Source organism: Zootoca vivipara, chromosome 9, assembly GCF_963506605.1.
Source record: "Zootoca vivipara chromosome 9, rZooViv1.1, whole genome shotgun sequence".
Lineage (NCBI taxonomy): Eukaryota > Metazoa > Chordata > Lepidosauria > Squamata > Lacertidae > Zootoca > Zootoca vivipara.
This window is the reverse complement of record NC_083284.1, coordinates 75,205,483-75,226,567: the sequence shown is the minus strand read 5'-3', so window position 1 is coordinate 75,226,567 and position 21,085 is coordinate 75,205,483. Positions and strand designations below refer to the sequence as shown.

The 21,085-nt window shown below is 42.4% G+C and overlaps 1 long non-coding RNA gene across 1 annotated transcript; it reads left to right on the top strand.

Annotated features, from left to right (window-relative positions):
• Positions 1 to 1,799: 1,799 nt before the first annotated feature.
• On the top strand, positions 1,800 to 13,630 carry LOC132592688 (uncharacterized). Its single transcript, XR_009558220.1, has 3 exons — positions 1,800 to 1,835; positions 5,806 to 6,008; positions 13,599 to 13,630. It is a non-coding gene; the product is annotated as an uncharacterized LOC132592688 (long non-coding RNA).
• The last annotated feature ends 7,455 nt before the right edge of the window (positions 13,631 to 21,085 follow it).

Sequence of the window (21,085 nt, the reverse complement as noted above, 5' to 3'; positions counted from 1 at the left end):
CGATCTTTAGTTACTCAATCGGGGGGAGATGACTTCCCTTTTTAATCTCCGCCTCCCACTGCCAAATTCTTGTTCCAAATTGATTGATTTCAACTTACTTCGTCCAGATCGTAACTTTTTCAGGAAGAATCCACCGCCTGCAGGTTGGAGGCTCGGAGCTTCGCTTCTTGGAGGTAACGATGGTATGCCTAAAATGGCTCCCGCGACTGCCACTCGGCTGGCTCTCAGGAGCTCTTGCGGGCTTCCTGGGCAGCTGAGGAGTCGCTTCTGGAGCTCTGCCAGGCAAAATTTGCCCCCTGGACGCTCAACCAGGGGTATTTACGGGGATCCGCGTGCCCCCGCGGATTCCCCCCCCTCCGCGATGCCAGAAACCTCCATTCCATTCCAGCGCGGCCTCCATTCCAGCGCGGCAGACCGGAAGTCCAGGAAGTTCTTTCTAATGTTTAGGTGGTTCATCTGCATCCATTTCATTCCCCTCATTCACTATTGAGATCTTATTTAATTTTGTTCTTTGGGAAGAAGTGAATGGAATTTGCAGATATCCCAGCCTTTCCAGAGTGGATATAGCCTACTGAACTACAGGAAAGTAAGTCCAGAGGATTTTGCGTTGAGCCCCTTTACATTACGCCCCCCCCCGCCCCAAGGAAACATCCGTAACTTCATCCTTCCTTGAGGGCATGAATCTGGCCAAATTTCAGAAGGATGGCTGCTGTGGTTTTGCTACAATGTCAGCCATTACGGTTTGGTTCTGTTTTTACCTATCCCAATCTAGTATTTTGTGGGTAATTGGTCTGAAAATTGGTGTCCCTAGGAAAAACCATTGAGCTAAAGACAATTAAATCCAGAGGCTTTTATGCTAGGCACCTTTGAAGTTTATATTGGTATGGGAAGAACTAAAAGGGATTCACTTTTGGGGTAAATTCATTCCCTCTAATTAAAAGTTTGATCTGTTAGTCACAACAGAACTCCTCCTCCTTTCTCTTCCCAGTCTAGTGTTCACTGTCTCCCATCTTAGTGTTATTCCATGTGGTTTATGAGGTAAGCTTAAAGCCATTATTTTCAGAAGGTGCATAGCATTCTGGGGAAGTCTGGGTCACTGAGATGCTGCCCCAAGACACTTTAGGGCTCCCCACTTAGACTTGTGCTACCTCATGCAGAACCTGCTTTGCTTTTGACAAGTCAAAAATATTTCCCACGCACCCGACTTCAGCTCAGGATTCAGAATTCATCCAAATCCTATGAACACCCCCAGAAATCTTACCACAGATAGGGATGGCTCACTTTGTACGTAGTGAGGCCAGGGTTGCAAGCGGGATTGGTCTCATTGCTCATCTAACTCAAACGTTATTTCCTTCTCCAACACTGTAAACCTTCCATTGGCTGGCAGAAGAAGCAGAAGTCTACATTCTGTTAAAAGATTTCCCTCTGCTTTCCCCTCCTTTTCACTGTTCCATCATAAAACCATTAGTACTTTGCAAACTCTTCTAATTATCATGCAGCTCATGATGCCCCCTGTCTTCTAATAACCTGTCCCCGGAGTCCTCCAAACCTATGACTGGTTCTTTTACAGCAGCTTAGCTAGCTATAAGTACTGCATGAACAATTTTGAAATTCAGGCTGGCTTCACTGACCGCCGTCTGAGGAGAACTGGTCCTGAGAGAATTATCTCTTCAAAATAGACCCCATAGATTGACTTCTGTTTATTTGCAGACAGATGGAACAGAGGAGCCCAGTGAGCCATTGCCAGCAGCGCTCTGTGAAACCCAGGCTGTGCCAAACGAAGTCGATCGTATAGTAACAGACTGGCCAGGAGAGGCCAGTGTGAAAATAGAAGGGTAATCTTGTTGACCCTTTCTTTGACTTTTTGAGTTAGGCCTTGGCCATTAATGTGGTGCAGGAAATGAGGTGAGATTAGAAGAGTAATTTCTAAACATTGTGCCATGAAAGAACTGCAAAATGAAACAATTAAAGGCCACATGGGCCCAAAGAATCTATCTGCAGAGGTGGCTGCCTGCTGCCTCTCCATACGATCCCTTTTTTCTCGCTTCCTTTCAGCTGCCTTTTACTGGAGTAGAATAAGTCCCCATTATCCCTGAGTCAGGTGTGTTTAGATCATTCATGCTACAATTCTGTGCCCATTTATCCGGGAGTAAGTCCCATTGAACTTAGTGGGATTGCTTGTGAGTAGACCATATCCTCCAAGTGTTCTGATTTTCCATGACAACTAGCAATGTTTTTCGCAGATTTGCTTTAAATCATTTGGGGGACTGTGTGTTGCTTCTACAGTGGTACCTCTGGTTACAAACTTAATTCGTTCCAGAGGTCCATTCTTAAGCTGAAACCATTCCTAAAAGATGCACTTTTGCTAATGGGGCCTCCCGTTGTGCGCGTACATCCGACACACAATTTCCGTTTGCATCCTGGGGCAAAGTTTGCAACCAGGAGCAGCTACTTCCGGGTTAGCGGAGTTCAAAACCTGAAGTGTTGGTAACCAGAAGCATTTGTAACCTGAGGTACCACTGTTATGTAAGAGCCATCTTATCATTTAAGTGAATATTAGAGAGGGGACAAGTAGGGCAAAGCAGGGGTGGGCAACCTTTTCAGCCCAGGAGTCTGTATCCTGAGGTCACCCATCCCGGAGCACCACTTTGAAAGATGGATGGAGCTGATCACCTGTCAAACATCACCACGACATCAGGTGACCTCCCCCCCCTTGTAGCACTGTCTTCAAGCCCTACCTTCAGCTACAACACTGCACTCTTAGTTGGAAACTGGAGCGTAACCAATCCAAGCCAATCCAATTTGAAAATCACTGCTGATCCCCTGACCTGCACTGACGTAATTTGGTTCACTAGGGAGCTCCAATGTGGAAGTTCTTGAGTGAAACCAAACCCAGTAAGGCTTTTCTAATGTATGAGATGCCGAAGCCAGTTCCCAAAGAACGATTAGGAATGCATTTTAAGGGCTTCTTCATACTGGTGTTTTAATGTGACTGTATTCTGCAACATGTTCTGGACACAGTAATAGTGCATTAGTGATGGATTTAGGTGCAGATGTGGCTTGTCAACCTGGAAAGGGAGCCCATACAGGAAATAAAAGACTCTGGTCCTAAACCTACACGGCCTTGCAGGATATCTTTGGGAGAACTAAAGGTTCAGGAGTAAACCCTAAGCAAATCCAGAATGGAGTCCCTAAAATGGTTGGATGGCAGATTGTAGGCTTCCTTCCAGCAACTCCAGAAGCCTGCTTTCCTTTGGACCACAAATCGAGGCTGAGAGAGGTGCTGTTGCCTGGGCAGCTCAGGACCTCCCCCCACACTGCCCAGGCCTCTGCCTCGGAGAGGTCACTTTAGTGCTGCCAATGCAGTGAATGGCCACCAGCCCCGGACAGTGGCAGACCTATATTTTTGAGTCCTGAAGCTTGAGCTGTCATGGGCTGTCCAGGTAACCACTGTTATTATCTTCAACGGGGTTGTTCTACAACAGATTACCACACTTTTACGATGTCTGTGCCACTGGCTCTCAAACTTTGGGATTGTTGAAATATACGCAACAAAAATATCAATCAATTTGACTCAGATTAGGTCTAAAGGTAAAGGTAAAGGGGCCCCTGACCATCAGGTCCAGTCGTGTCCGACTCTGGGGTTGCGGTGCTCATCTCACTCTATAGGCCGAGGGAGCCGGCGTTTGTCCACAGACAGCTTCCGGGTCATGTGGCCAGCATGACAAAGCCGCTTCTGGTGAACCAGAGCAGCGCACGGAAACGCCGTTTACCTTCCCGCTGGAGCGGTCCCTATTTATCTACTTGCACTTTGAGGTGCTTTCGAACTGCTAGGTTGGCAGGAGCAGGGACCAAGCAACGGGAGCTCACCCCGTCGCAGGGATTCGAACCGCGGACCTTCTGATCAGCAAGCCCTAGACTCTGTGGTTTAACCCACAGCGCCACCTGGGTCCCTTACAGATTAGGTCTACTAATCTTAAGCAATGTGGACTAAGTCACTTTCCATAGGCAATAAACAATAACTTTGCTTATTACCCTGCTCTTATTTGCTCTCAGAAAATATCCATAATTTCCTAAGATTTGGTGAACTGAAATTAATTACCCGTATATTCCAGCATATAAAATGACTGGGCATATAAGACGACCCCCAACTTTCCCAGTTAAAATATAGAGTTTGGGATATACTCACTGTATAAGAAATACAACCCGGCGTATAAGACGGCCCCCGACTTTTGAGAAGATTTTCCTGGGTTAAGAAGTAGCCTTATACGCAGGAATATACAGTATCTAATTTCTGCTAGTACTATTTGTTTGTTGCATAATTCTGAGTCACTAGGGAAACCCAGCCAGATGGGCGGTGGTATAAATAATAAGTTGTTGTTGTTGTTTTACAAAAAATTAAATTCAGTGTATATTAAGCCACACATTTGTGAATATCCAATAGTAGAAGCCTTGGAAATTTAGATATATTTAGATCATCTAACTAGCTTGGAGTATTTTCAAACACACAAGTTTTCCATGAAGCAAACATTCACCAAGAGACTAATTGCCACCATCCCTTCTATTTTCAGAATGCTTGTGCTAATTGATGGGCAGACTTAAAAGTTGAATATTTATTCTACTGGATAGGACAAAATGTAGGCTCTTTCCAGCCCATCTCACAAAAGACCTTTCATTTGGTAGCATCAGTAGCAAAATGCATTTCCTATGTAAATAAGATAAATTTCCCTGATTCCATTTGGTCTGTTTAGTTTCCACATCTACTCTTACTGAATGGGATCTATTGCTGAGCAGATATGGTTATGAATGGATTTGTGGCTACCCCAATAATGTACATAAATGATATTAGTTTTATTAACAGCGACAGCGTTCTGGCAATAGCTTATTGCGATTCGAGGACCTGCAACAGCAGAAAGAGGATTTGAATGCTGCCGTGCCGGCTTAAATGTAGTCAAATCCCGCCCCCAGCCGGCCCTATTGGCCAGCCAAGAGGCTTGGCGCGGCAGCAGGGATAGGCTGGAGCAGGGGGCCGAAAACACGCCCCCCTGCTTAGTGTGGGAAGCAGATCCTGCTCGCAAAGTCTCCCCTCTTCAAAGAGGAGAGATCTTGTATTGCATGGTGAGCTGTGTCTGTGTTTGTCTGTAAGTATGACTTTTGCAAAAGAAAGAGAGAATGTTGACCAATGGGACAGGATATGATCTGTAGTCATAAATCCATATATTGTACTGTGTGTCGTGTTTGTGTGTGAGAGAGAGTGTGAGTGAATGAATGAATGAGAAACACACACACACACACACGGGTTCATGGGTAGATCTGTAATGATGAAACGGTGTGTGTGTTTGTACAGCAGCTCAACCCTTCACCACCTCTGCACCTTTCCCAGGAATCTGCCTTATACTGAATTAGCTTTGCACTCTACATTGTAAGAGATACCTGGATTCATTTCTTTTGCTGATGTATTTGGTATAGAAGATTACACCACACTGACTGCTCTCTCTGTGTTCTCCACACACCTGTCCCAATGAAAAAACCAACTACTGCCAGTGATATTTAAGAACAGTGGAAAATGCCAACTGTCAGTCATTGCCAGACCCTCCCCAAAACACATAGGAGAGAAACGAAAACCATTAAACTGCAATTAAAGTAAGCATTTCTAAAAACATCTGATACAGTAACTCTTGGCCTTTATGAAGAATTCTGTTTTCTCTTTAAACAAATCTAATTGCACAAAAGAAACCTCAAACATATTTTCTGCAACCTAAGATTTACATTTTAAGTAAACACATAAACTGTGTCTCTCCTTAGAATGTCCAGCTTCTTCTTGATGTCTGCTTGATGGAGAAATTCGTGTCTGCATTGCTCCTTCTTGTGGATGAGAAATAAGTGAAGAACATGATATTCATGTCTGATCAATTATACACGAGAGACAAGACGACTAATAGTGATCACTGGAAGAAGAACAATGGCTCTTGTCATCACCTCAGTTAAGCAGAGTTCAAGGGAATACGGTACACATTTCAGCAATGCAACATTGAAATGGAAACAAAATTTAAAAATTCATTCTAGTAGCACCTTAGAGACCAACTAAGTTTGCCATTGGTATGAAATGGATTGAATTTTTTCATTTTTCATTTTTCTGTTGGAAGCCGCCCAGAGTGGCTGGGGAAACCCAGCCAAATGGGCGGGGTATAAATAATAAGTTGTTGTTGTTGTTGTTGTTGTTGTTGTTGTTGCACTGTCCTAATGGTCTGGTTCCATAAGCTGCTGCTAACTTTGTGCTGCTAATTACCACTGACACTTGCATGAAGCCTTGCAAAGCAAGTGAACAAGGCTCAGCTCTGGTGCAAGCACAATTATTGTGAAAATTGTTGCCCCCCCCTTACTAAAGATCATTAAGTCCAGTGTCTCAAACTACTTGCTCGCTTATGCTTTCCGTTCTCTCTCTTTCCCCCGATGTAACTGCAGGTCTATGCAAAATTTTCTCAGCATGCCAGCTGCATGGTCACTTAGTGTTGGGCTATACATTATACAAGAAAGACAAACACTTGCCACTTACCCCATCACCTACTCATCTCGCTTATCGTCCATCATTTCCTCTTATCGCTCTCGCAGTCATTACTCCATGCCATACTGGCTCGGGAGCAGCGACCTGTTCTTGAGTTTTCTGCAAAGTATAAACATAAACACAGATTCATATAATCCAAGGTCAGAAGGGGCTATCATTGTGCTGTGAGATTGGCTCCTGGAATACTTTGTAAAGAAGAACTCCCAAATACAACAGCAGGGCCTCGAAAAGGCTAATTGGAACAGATTAAAAAGAGTAAAGGTTAAAAGCCACCACAGTTTTCTATCTCTATGGTACAAATACAAAGATTTTAAAGAATTCAGTGCACACAATCCTCATAGAAAACCTACCCACTGGAATTGCATCTTCCCTCAGCCCCCCCCCAAAGCCTGCTGCGCCCCAAGGCCTTTTGCACTCACCTGAACCCTTGCAGGGAAAGGGGCGGGGCACAATGGGAAGGGACGGGGAAATGGCTGCTTAAGAAGAATTGTAATATTAACTGCCTGTGTAGGGCTTCTAGGCACTTAGCAAGTTTCTTGCAGTTTAGCTCTGAAAATATTCCCATATTTCCTTGTGTCTTGCTCTCAACCCCTAGCAGCTGATTTTCAGGGGGAAGCCAGGTGTAGTTTCAATGCAATCCAGAGAAGAATTAAGCCTTGCTTGAGTCCACTGAAATAAAAACCTAAAACAGAGCACTTCAGATGGGCAGGATATATATATATTTTTTAAAAATATTATTATTATTCTAGCCTTTCACAAAATGTTATTTCACCATTTTGTGATCTATAGCTCTCAAACGATTGAGACAAGCATCCCCAAACTTCGGCCCTCCAGATGTTTTGGACTACAATTCCCATCTTCCACAACCACTGTTCCTGTTAGCTAGGGATCATGGGAGTTGTAGTCCAAAACATCTGGAGGGCCGCAGTTTGGGGATGCCTGGACTGAGACCTAAAGGAAAACAAAAGCCAATTACACTGGAGCCCTTCTGTGCTGGTAATTGAGGATAATATGGGAGTAATTATCCTCCCAACTCCAACCCCAGGGTTGGGGGGGGGCACTCCACCTGCAGATTGTCCAATACCTGCTGCCCATCCAGAAGGAAGAGGGGGCGGGCAGGGGACGCTGGGTGTAAGCTGCATGGTTGTGGTAACTCTCCAAAGCCAGCGCCATGAGCAACGGACACCTGTTTTTTAAGATAAAAATTCATACTTAACTAACAGGCATGCTCTGAACCAGCGGAGATAAAATAACTTACTAATTTAATCAGCCACCGAGAAGGATTTGATCTGGGGAAAGACTTTTTTCGGGACCAAAACACAATGGCTTGAAATATGTTAGTGGATGCTATCTTACGAAACGAACTGCGTGAAATTTTGACTATGATTCATTAAGAGAAAGATGAAAGGAAAGGAGCTATCGTTTCAGTATGGAGGCATCATCTCATTAACAGCTGGAAGGAGGCCAAGACAGAGTTTTGGATATCTGCCCGGGATTAATGGTGGACTGTGACGCAGTTAAAATATCTCCTTGGTTAGAAAATGAAACTAAAGATCACTGAGGAGCAGAAACAACAGTACAAAGGACTGACCCACTCATTGAATTAATTGATGGATTAATTGTATAGCCCCAGGGGAGGTGAGCCTTTTATATTCTCTTTTGATATATATGTATTTGCAGTTTTACCTGGTAAACCTCCCCCGAAAGGCAACGGTTTGAAATATGCAAGAGGGTTTGAAAGAACACTGCTGCTATCTACTCTGTGGAAGGAAGGAAAAAATTCTTGATTGGGGCTACTTTGCTTTTGCAGAGGTACCAGCATGTTGGGAGATTGTGCGAGACGGAGGGGAATTCTGGATGGCTGCCCGGAACTAATGGTGTCTTTTTGTCTGTAACTGTGACGTATTATGGCTCCTGTTGACAGAAATTGAAAATGGAATTGTTGGAATGTGGACAGCAGGGGAAATTATTTCACACAGTACTATGAAGACGAAAGTTTGAACAGATCAGTGGTTGCAAAAAATAAAGAAAATTAAGCGAAGGAATAACATCAGAATGGTTTATTGACTAGAGCTTCCTGTTTCCAGCAGTGAGAAATGGCTGACTCCCACACGATCGGACCCCAGCCGTGCCAGTAATTAAGGGCTGATAATGGGGGTAATTAGCCCTGGCAGACTCCCCAGGGTGGGGGAGGACTGTCTCATAGACCTGCAGATTGTCAGAGATTGTCAGCTTGCATCAAGGTGCAAGCAGCAGGACACTGGGTCAGGGCACAATACGGCTGGCACTCTCCAAAGCCACTCTCATAGCCGGAAATATCTGATTCATAAAATAATCAGATTTGGACAATAAACAGACATAGTCTGGACTGAAGAAGACTGAGGAAAAAACCCTGCAGTCCCTGGCTTGGACTTCAAAGCGATTTTCATCATGATGTTTTGAATTACAGAGGTTCTGGTATGCTCCCCCCCCCAATACTTATAGTTGGTTTTCTGTGCCAAGCCTCATTAAGAACCTAAGTTATTTTGAGGAGTACAGATGGACTTCTATATATACTGTATTTTTCGCTCCAAAGGACACACCTGACCATAGGACGCACCTAGTTTTCAGAGGAGGAAAACAAGGAAAAAATATTTTGCTTTCTTGAATTGTCCTAGGCATAGCAGCCAACTCCTAGAGGCCTAGGTGCCTTTGCCCCCCATTAAATATTTGAGGAAGCTTCTTTTGCAAAGAACCTAGTGTGACAAGAAAAGAAAAGGAAAGGAAAGAAAAAAGAAAGGAAAGGAAAGGAAAGAACATTTGACTGAGAGGGATGAAATTGGGTAGCAACATTTCTTAAAGGGGCTTATTCTTGGCAGGTAGTAGCAGGCCCTGTAGTTTGCTCAGACTCATGTTGGTGGCTTCGAGAACACTGTCCAACCATCTTGTCCTCTGTCGTCCCCTTCTCCTTGTGCCCTCCATCTTTCCCAACATCAGGGTCTACTGAACGGTAAAAAAAAGTATGAATGTGAGTGGCTGCAGTTATATATACTTACAGACAATGCAAACCTACACATGTTTAATCTGAAATAAGCAATATGGAGTTCAAAGTGGCTTGTTCTCCCAAGTAAGCAGATAAACAGGGTTGCAACCTTAGGGTCCTTTTCAGTTGGGAATGAAGACCAGTGCATGCGTTTGTGAAAAAGCAAAAGCTTCATGGAAAAGGTGGATTTTTTTTAAAAAAAGATTCTGTATTCTAAAAAAAAAAAACAAATTGCACCCCACCTATTTGAGGTACAAATGTGACATCCTGCTGAGAGGCATGACTGTGTCATCCTTTTGTCAAAATGTGGCTTGAGTTGGTTGTGGTCAAATTTTGTTCTCCTTTGTAATGAGATCCCAGACTGAGAGTAAAAAAGCAAGCTGAGGGTCTCCTTGGAATTATTTATTGTCGTCATTAGTTTTAAAACTCTGTGGCTTTTATAGAGAAAGTCTCTCTCTTTTTTTACTGGCAAATGCCCAATAAGATAGGAATGACTCTCACTGAGCTGGTACAGTAGCAGTCCCTATGAAGGGCTCCCCGGAGACAAGAAATTTAGCAATTACCTCTGAGTGTCGGCTCAACTGCCGAGGGAGGAGGCATAAATGGTGATCCAAGTTAGATTTATGCTGATGAATGAGGTGAAGGCAGGGGCCTTTTTTATTTTTATTTTTTTTGCTTTAGAAGTTGCTAGAAGGTTGTGGTATTTTACCAAGTGAGGTTTATGCATTTGAAAACGTACCTCCAAATGGGAACTCTTCCAAAGTCTAATAAAGCGGGGCTATACTCATACGCTGACCTTGGCAAGCTGGCTGATAAGTTCCACGACTTCTACCACCTTATAAACACTAAGATTGGTTGTATCAGAAAAGACCATGGAAGCTCTGTTTAGAGACATAGAGTAGCAAGTAGGCAGAAAAACTTCAAAACCACCAATTTAATTTATTGAGAAGCTAAAAGAAGAATATGTAGGAAATAATTTTGCTTCCTATTCCAACTATCCCCCAAGTAGACCAAACCAGACTGAAGTGCCCAGAGGTTCAGGATTAAGAACAGCAAAATATAATAATTAACAAAACAATTCATGCTGCAATTATTCTTCTGGTGATGGAAACCACTTACAGAAATGTTTGTTCTAATAATACCTTAGAGTGTTCAAAGCATTATCCCCGTAATCTCTGTAACAACCCTAGAAGGTAGGTCACTATTATTAGAGTTACAGATTCCGGCCTGAGGCTGGGAGATAGTGATTTGCCTAAGCCCCCCTAGTGATCAGAAGACAGAGGCAAAACTGGTTCACAGATTGGTCTCATCTGCTAGCCCTTAGAGAGAAGCACTGCCAGTATTTTATCACCACTCGTTGCAAAAAGTCTGAGAAAGATGCATATTTTTTGCACCACAATTGTGAGACTAGCCAGACGAATTTGTGAAAACTTGGTGTTCTTGTTTATAGAGACCTAATGCTGTGATCTGTAGCTGTAGAATCCCCTCACGCTGAGCAGGGCCATTCTGAAAAGGAGGCAACATGGAAACCATTTGAATCTCCCACCTACATAACATCAGCTGCGCTGGTTGGAATTTGTAACATCTCTGAGATTAGAAAAACAGCCGTCTATGCTGGTTGAGTGTGTGACCTTGTTGAACCACATCATTCTGGTCATTACTGCTTAGACTTCCTCCAGTGCAGCCATATGTTTGCTGAGCTCTTCACACTCTGCCAGACTTTGGCATAATGTCTCAACTCTAATGTGAACTGGTGGAGTTTGGATGTATTCAAAATTTCACTATGAATAATTTCAGAAGTGCCAACTGAGGCTTCCAATTCTTGACATGCCAGTTGGAATTTTACTTCCAGACATTTCTGAGATATTACAGGATAATTGAAAACTTCTACACACACACACACACACACACACAGCACTTCTGGCCATACCCTAATATGACCAAGAAACTGGGATTTAATGTGCTCCTATTACATGGGGTACCATTACTCCCATCTGGGATTCATCACACCTGTAGAAGAAAATACTGTATAATTTTTTTAAGTCACCATCATCACCATCACCATTAATTCTAACATCCCAGGGCATGTTACAGCCATTTAAAACAAGGGTAAGCTCTTTCCCACTCCCAGCCCATCATAATGGGGAGTAGGTAGGAGGTAGGGTAGCCAACAAATCCCCTTCCACAATAGTGGCAGCATGGATGATAGGCAAAAGGTGTATTTTGCTCCATATTTCACCCCCCAAAGAGGTGCAATTGGTGGGGTACACAAGTTGGACCTTCTCTGCTGAAACTCCCAGACTGTGGTACTCTGCAGCTTAGGAGGCTTGCTTAGCCTGCTTCCTTTTCACATCTAACACCTCTTCATGTGTTCCTCATGTGCAGAAGGCAAATGTGTTGAAACCAGAGCTTTTGGGGCTGTATCTTTAGCTCTGCCCCCCCTCCAACTGATGTCATATTGACAATGATGTTTGCAGCAGGGAGCCTTCTTGACACATGTAGGTGATCAGAGTTCTAAATTGTGTTTGGAGCTTCCACACATAGAGAAGACTTTCTGTTGTAGACATGCCTTTGGCAGAAAGATCAATTGAAATATTGTCTTCTTTCTCTCAAGTCCGGGAAGAGCTCAGTTTGCAGAGCACGAGATCCTTCATCTCAGGGCTATGGGTTCAAGTAAAAGATTGGGCAAAAGATTTCTGCATTGCAGGGACCAGATGATTCTAGTAGTCCCTTCCAACTCTACAATTCTGTGATCCAAAGACGCCTTTGTTTTTGTTCTGTTTCTGCTGCTATTATTATTTTAATTTAATGTGACATAACTGTGACATTCTTCCCTATTATTCTTTTGGGCATGGGGGAGAAATTCGGTACACTTCACATTTAAAGACAACTTTCCAAAGATGCACAAGAACAGGAACCAAACTGCAGCTATCCTTTGAAATTCACATTTCTCTGAATTTTGCAGTGTTGTTCTTTAATCAAGTAATGTGTCGAAAGATGCATGTTCTAGAGTAAATTGTACATGGAAATGCATATATTAGCGAAAACAGTATACACAAAATGTACTATATACAAAATTGAGTATATTAGACAAAAATTGCCTGCAGATATGTGTATATGAGGAGAAATTGCCACTGAAATGGTGATGAATTTTCATGAGTACTTTTAAAATGTCACATACTGATGTGGAATTGTGTGGAACTGAATGTGGGCTGGGGCGGGGGGGGGGGGGAATCAGAAACTGAAACCAAAATTTTAAGATTCAACCACCCTTACTGTAGTCTCCCCCTCCGCTTGGAATCCTTCTATATCTAAATGAAGTTTATATTTTTGAAGGATCTCATCTTTTTTAATATTATTGTGTAAAATGCCATGTACATTGATGATGGTATGTTATCAAATAAGGTTTGTCAAAGTTTGGATATATTTCAGGAGTGGGAAATTGTTTTAATTGCAAACATTATTATCGCTCTTAATATTACCCACAATTTCCCACTAAGGTGTCTCAAAGTATTTACACAATAAATATGGAAATAAGAAAGCCCTTAAGACAAGTTATATAAAAAGCAATAAACTAAAACTAAAATACTCATTTGGAAATCTATTTCAGGGGAAAATCCTACCTAGCCCACTTAAAGCATGAGAACAGAAAAAGCTAACTACCCTCCCAATTAAAAACCAATCTTTGGCATTGAGCAACCAGGATTAAGCTCCTCTAATTTACTTTATATAACAGTTAAGCCTTTTATATGTGGTTTAAATTTTTAATCACATACTGTTAACCTGTCTAGAGGCATTGGAACAAACTTTGATGATAAATTAAGGCTGCAATCCTAAACCTGCTCACTTGGAAGAAACTCAGTTGATCCCATGGAGGAACACTTCAGAATAAACATGCATAGAGTTGCTACTACTTTAGCCCAGCTGAAGGTTTGGTATGGCCTTTCTAGGCTTGGCACATGGCTTTATTGCCCATGGATAACATCTTTAATATTTCCTTAATGTTTATAGCGTCTCTTAAAAAAAAAAGGAATTCCCACACGAGGACTTAAATCCTTCATCATGTCAAATGACTGAGATGTAATCGTATCTTCTCAGAGGCTGCAAATTTGTTACTCTGCAGACTTGGACTCTCCACCAGCTGCAATGCTGCACAGGTCGAATGCTTCAAGGTGGAGAAATTATTTGAACCAGATGTGAAAGAAAAGCCATCTTTCACTGCCACAAGTGCATCATTAATATTCAGCGCATATCCACGCAATGAGTAAGTAAGTAACTCTTACCTGTTGAAGGGATGGGATTGTGTGCCTGTTCCATTTATTAAATCCATACCCAGCTTCCCAGACGAAGGGTTGCATCCAAAACAGCGCCAGTGGAGATCTTCTGGTACATCAGCACTTTTATTTCCTCCCCCCCCCCTTGCACCAACAGTGCCCCCGAAATCTTCTCAAGAGTGTCCCTCAACCCTATGGAACTGATTTTGGGTTTGTGCAGGGGAGAAACATTTTCATCCCACTTGTGCTAGAACTTCTTGAAGCAGATAAAAACAATACCAAGTTCAATAAAGAAAGTCGAACTGCTATGCTTAAGCAATTAAACACCCCGTAGAATCATAGTGTTGGAAGGCACCCCAAGGCTACTCTAATCCACACACCCCGGCAATGCAGGAATCTCAGCTAAAGCATCCATTCCAGAAGGCCATCCAAGGAAGGAGAGTCCACAGCCTCCCGTGGGCGTCTGTACCACTGCCAAACAGCTTTTACTATCAGAAGTAAGACGTCTAGTTGGAATCTAGCTTGAAACAATTAGTATGAATCCTAGTCCCCAGAGAAGTAGAAAACAAGCTTTCTCCATCTTCCACATAACAGCCCTTTAGATATTTGAAGATGGCTCTCATGTCTCCTCTCAGTCTCCTATTGTCAAGGCTAAACATCCTCAGCTCATCAACTCTTCCCCATGAGGCTTGGTTTCCAGACACTTGATCACCCTGGTTGCCTTCCTCTGCACATGTTCCAGCTTGTCATATGTTTCTTAAATTGTGGTGCCCAGAACTGGACGCTGTATTCCGGGTGTTGTTTGACCAAGGCAGAATTAGAGTGATACTATTACTTCTCTTTATCTGGACACCATACTTCTGTTGATGCAGCCTAGACTATTCTTACTTATTTTTGCTGCTGCCTCACACTGTTGACTCATGTTCATCTTGTGGTCTGCTATGACCCCTGGATCCTTTTAACATGTATTACTAGAACAAGAGAATAATAGAATTGTAGAGTTAAAAGGGACTCCAAGAGTGAATCCTCATTCTCTCTTCCGTTGCATTAGCTACGCCTCCCAGTTTGGTGTCGAAGTCTTTGCAAGGTCTTTAATGAATCAGGCACATTTTAAAGAAGTTTTCCTCTTTGCTCCTTCCTTTTCTAGACTGGCACTTGTCATTTCTCTCTTGGGTCTCTTAGATCACTTCTGCTTGGGTAACAAGATGGCGAGAAGGAGTTTAAGAGATAGGCACTGAAGCTTGGAGATCTCTCTCTCTCTCTCTCTCTCTCTCTCTCTCTCTCTCTCTCTCTCTCTCTCTCTCTCACACACACACACACACACACACACACAGTTGCCAGGATTTTGGTGTTCTATGTATGAAACCTTGGAGAATTCCTTCCATGGCCATAGTGAAAATCAATACTGATCTAGATGACTTAATGCATGCTGAGATGGCTCAGCATAAGGCACCTTCCTACGTCCCTCTGTTCTCAACTTATCTCTTGGAGAAATGTGTCTTGCTACACAAGAAAACACACCAGGCCCTTCCAAGCTGGCTGCATGACCAACTATTTATTTATGTATTTGTTTGGCTTCCATCCAAATCACAATAGTTTCTCATGGCTGCTCGCAACATTTAAAGCAAATTTAAACCATATAAAATGTAAAGACCATAATCGCAACCATGGTCATAGCAGTGAACTATTTCAAATATTTCTTTACCAGTAACCCTTTTTCTGCATTGGAAAGGGGTTGGACTAGATGAACCTTGGGTCCCTTACAACTCTACAATTCTATGAATATATCACAGACAACCATGCTGCCATTATTATTATTATTATTCCCTATCCTTCACCATAATGTCCCAAGGCCAGTTACAAGAATGTAAAACTGCAATGTTAAAATCAGTTTAAACAATTTACAATCAGAACAATAGGGTGGGTCCTAAAATATACACCTCTCCGATGCCATGGGAAAGGGAAAAGGGGTGCATATTCAACATAGGACAAAAACTATCCAATGTGTGTGCTAGTTGCACCTCTGTGGGGAGGGAATTCCACAGCTTGAGGGATGCCCCAGACCCAAAACAGAAGTGGTTACTTTTGAAACCCCTCTGTAGGTACCCGTCAAGGGAAGCACAGGACTTACTTCTTTGGAACAGCCTGACCTAGAAAACAGGTTCTATTTCTTCAGAGCTGTTGGGTTTGATGCCTGTGCACTTTCATGCAAATTTTATGGACGATAATGCCTGGCTTTCATATCACAAAGCAGCATTAAGAAATCCCCCTTATACCTGAAGGAAGCAGGCAGTTCTGCCTGAGCCTCTGTGATTTCAAGGAAGATTGAGAAGAAAAGCAAACTTTGGTTTAGGTCCTGCCGCCACACAAGAACTGTCTGTCATGTTAAACTTAACGCAAAACACGGAGAAATTCTACATTGGTTCAACAATAACTTTCCGAGATTTATAGCCTCAGTCCTTATGACCTTCTCTCTCCCCCCTGTATGTTTCTCAGCAGGCAGCTGAATCTTTCCCCAGCTTCATGATATTCTTGCCCTTTTAAAGGATTACTTGTGCAGCAAACTGACAAAGTGTGGAGTGTTCAAAATGAATGTGCACATAAAACAATTCTCCATCAAAGAAACCTGCACATGCAAAAAAGAAAAAAAAAGTCATCTAGGAAATCTTTATATCTTAAATGTGTTTGCCCTGTTTTGTATTCATCCTTCACCATGCATGCTGAAGTCCATGTATGAACCCAATCTGAGCATCTGAATATTCACAAGGGCTGTGGGCAGCTTCGCTTGTATGTTCCAGGCATCATTGCAGCTGTTAATTCTTCTGTCTTCCCATTTGCCCCATGTGATTCTGTTTAATTCTTCTGGATGCCTCATCCTTCCAGGTAGCAAAGAAAGTGAGAAAGAAGGAGTTATCAGCAGGCTATGTCCACTGAATTAAAATTCTGTGCCCGGGAAATTCAAGGTCTGCAACAAGTAAAATGAAATTATGCAATCTGCAGACCTTAAGGTTATAGCTCTTGTTCTGCATTTGCAAATTGTTTTCATTTTCCACAATATTCTAGTTTTGTGAGTATTGGGGTGGGATGAGGAAACACCCCCTCCCCAAGCTGGAAATCTTATTCAACCATCTCTCTGGCACCTAAGATTTTAAAATGCATTCGCCGCACACACTTTGAAGGCATTTCTGCAACTATAAAGGCTCAAAACTTGTTTTCTCATAAAATGAAAGTGGAGATTCTCAAGATGTTGAATTCTGCATTTTCTGTTTCCTGATGTCCTTTTTTGTGCCTTCCTGGAAGAAATATACCACCCTTCTGCTCAGCTTCTTCAAGGCATCCCTGGTAAGCACTGCTCCCTTTATCCAAAGATATATCCTACATCTGCTAACTTATCTTAGCTACTACTCTGAAGCAATGTGGCTAAATAGTGGTCAGTATTAGTCCTGACTGCCAATTATCTCTAAAATGATCCCTTGTCTGGGTCCTATGAATTAAACTGGCAATGTGAAGAAAAACAGTCCTATGCCCTTATAAATGGAGTGATGTTAATGATGAGCTCATACACACAGCAGATTTATAATGCAATGTGGTGTTTAGAGTGATATTTATTTAGAACTCTGTGTAATCAGTAAATAGAACTTAAGCAGCTAGCCTAAAATGTTGCAGTTGAATGCTGCTTATTAATCTTCTAACTGGAAAAAGGCACACATCTATCTTATCCTTTTGATGAATCAAACCACAGGAAATTACCATAGGAAATTACATTAGGCTCCATGTTCTGGTGGTTTATAACACAGAGGGTGGTAAATTTTTACAGCTATTACAGTGTATACTGTAATAGACATTAACAGTCAGGGGTGGAAAATTCACCATGGCAAATATTGCTCACTGTGTTTCAATAACAAAATCTAAAAACCAGCCACGATTCCCCTTTAGTTGTTATTGATAGCAGAAGCAGGCTAACATACCTATAGGACTGGCTGCAATTAATACCCTATATAAGCCGTAAAAGCTTTCTGCAGGGAGCATAATGTTGCTAAAGCGAAGGAATAAAAATTAATACTCTGCCTTCAATTATACTCTGCATATATATTTTTTATCATTGCTTCTAATCCTATACGTATCTACTCAGAAGTAAGGTACATTGAGTTCAAGGGGATTTATGGCAAAGTAAATGGTTATAGGATCACAGTCCATAATTTTATACCCCCCCATGTAAAATTATGTAAATGTTCATTGTTCAATATGGTACTAATTTTTATTCCAGAGAAATAACTGTTTATGCTAAACACAGATGTGTTTCATGCAGAAAAGAAGGCAAAAGAGAATGCTGTGTTTTGCCAGGGGAACTCAGAATTTTAAGTTTATTCTGGTTTTACATAATTTTGTTTAGATTTGCATAGCTTAGATTTTATTTATTTTTAGCCATTTTAATACCAAGAGTAATAACCTCCCATTTTGGGGGGCAATGAGTGGTTTGCCAAGAAAATTCAGCATTCAGCATTCAGATGATACCCAGCTCTTTCAAATCAGAACCAGTGAAGGTGGTGAAGGTCCTGTGTGAGTGCCTGGAGGCAGTTGGAAAGGATGGATGGTGGCTAACAGATTGAGGTTGAATCCTGACAAGACAGAAGTCCTGTTTGTGGGGGACAGGAGGCGGGAGGTGTGGGGGACTCCCTGGTCCTGAATGGGGTAACTGTACCCTTGAAGGACCAGGTGCACAGCCTGGGAGTCATTTTGGACTCACAGCTGTCCATGGAGGCGCAGGTCAATTCTGTGTCCAGGGCAGCTGTCTGTCAGCTCCACCTGATACGCAGGCTGAGACCCTACCTGCCTGCAGACTGACTCGCCAGAGTGGTGCATGCTCTAGTTATCTCTCGCTACAACTACTGTAATGCGCTCTACGTGCGGCTACCTTTGAAGGTGACCTGGAAGCTACAACTAATCCAGAATGCGGCAGCTAGACTGGTGACTGGGAGTGGCCGCCAAGACCACATAACACCAGTCTTGAAAGATCTATATTGGCTCCCAGTACGATTCCGAGCACAATTCAAAGTGTTGGTGCTGACCTTTAAAGCCCTAAATGGCCTCCGTCCAGTATACCTGATGGAGCATCTCCACCCCCATTGTTGTGCCCGGACACTGAGGTCCAGCACCAAGGGCCTTCTGGCGGTTCCCTCGTTGCGAGAAGCCAAGTTGCAGGGAACCAGGCAGAGGGCCTTCTCGGTAGTGGCACCTGCCCTGTGGAATGCCCTCCCATCAGATGTAAAAGAGAAAAACAACTACCTGACTTTTAGAAGACATCTGAAGGCAGCCCTGTTCAGGGAGGCTTTTAATGTTTAATCGATTACTGTATTTTATTTTTCTTTTGGAAGCCGCCCAGAGTGGCTGGGGAAACCCAGCCAGATGGGCGGGGTATAAATAATAGATTATTATTATTATTATTATTATTATTATTATTATTATTATTATTTTATGTTTGATCACTGTAGTTGTGTCCAAGTTAATTTCTATTTCTGCTACCTTGTAATAACATTTGCATTGTTAAACTTTGTGTTGTAATGATTCAATGACTAGAAACAAGAAAACAGAATCTGAATCTAATGTGAATGACATTCTGGACACTGTAGGTTTTGCATTCTCATGATTTACCCAAGCATAAAGGTAAAGGTAAAGGGACCCTTGACCGTTAGGTCCAGTTGCAGACGACTCTGGGGTTGCGGCGCTCATCCAAGAGCCAAATGAAATATCATGAAAGTTTGCATGCATCACATGCTGCTTGCTTAGTGGATACAGCCATGATTTCTTTTTTAGACGTTTCTTTATAGTGGCTTAATTTGCAAACAGTTGATTAAAAGGGGTTTTGTTTTCACTTATAGGGTAAAAAAAAAAAAGGTAAAGGACCCCTGGACGGTTAAGTGCAGTCAAAGGTGACTATGGGGTTGCGTCGCTCATCTCGCTTTCAGGCCGAGGGAGCCGGTGTTTGTCCACAGACAGCTTTCCGGGTCATGTGGCCAGCAGGACTAAACTGCTTCTGGCGCAAGGAAGGGAAACCAGAGTGCACAGAAATGCCCTTTACCTTCCTGCCCCAGCAGTACTTATTTATCTACTACACTGGCATGCTTTCGAACTACTAGGTTGGCAGGAGCTGCGACAGAGCAACGGGAGCTTCCTCTGTTGTGCCAACCTTCCGATCGGCAAGCCCAAGAGGCTTAGTGGTTTAGACCTTATCACTTGTCACTTATAGGATTTGGCCCAGAAAGGGTAAATTTGGATTAAATGGCAGTTGGGGAGGGGAACGGACACTACAAAACCTTTGCAGGCACAAAGAGCACCAATTCCACAATAAACACACTTCCGAAAGCACCCTTTGAAACTTTTAAAAAGCTGGAAATCTTTAAGCTTTGGCACAGAAGGATTTTTATTTCCATTATTTCTCTTTAAACCCATTTGATCTTCCTTTGCTGGTAGAGAATACGGCAGATGAACCAGTGTAAGACTATCCTCCTTCATTTCCCAAACTGTTTGTTTGTCATAGCTTTTCCATAGCTTTGATGCCCAAGATCTCCTCGCGAATCTAAGTGAATATCGGGTGTGCTTTAAGGGAAACAATAGTTCTGCCTCTTCAAAGGAAAGGACACAGGGAAAACACAGTGTTATTTCTGTACACCAGCAAATCCAGTGCATGCTGTAACAATTGCCAAAGCAGATGCTTTTGAAGAAAGTAAAAATACTGCATCCACAAAGGTAACATGATAACAGTAAAACAATTGCTGAAATGTGTATTTTTAAAAGTAGCATCTTGAGTCCCTTTATCTTTTATCTTTTGGCTTGACTACTTAGTCCATGATCTATAACTAATTGCCAAGAAAACCTTATTCTACTTATTTTAGGACAGACCTATTGTAAGAAATTATTTCAAAGCTGAAGCTGCTATTTATAGTAATTTATTTGGTTCCTACATTGTGGCAAGTCCTGCAGAAAGCATACGAGTCACACTTTGCATATCCTGAGTTCTTGCAGCCTGACTGCTCAATCACACTATATTTTGATAATTTTGTCTATTCCCCCATCAAAAAAACATATGAGCTACCATTTCAGCAGATATTCAGAAATTTCTTCTATTTACATTTAAGTGCTTTCCACCCCGAGCTTCTGCAATAATATGAAAAAACAACAGCACACACAGAACACATCCCCATCAGTATTATGTTTTAGCAAATA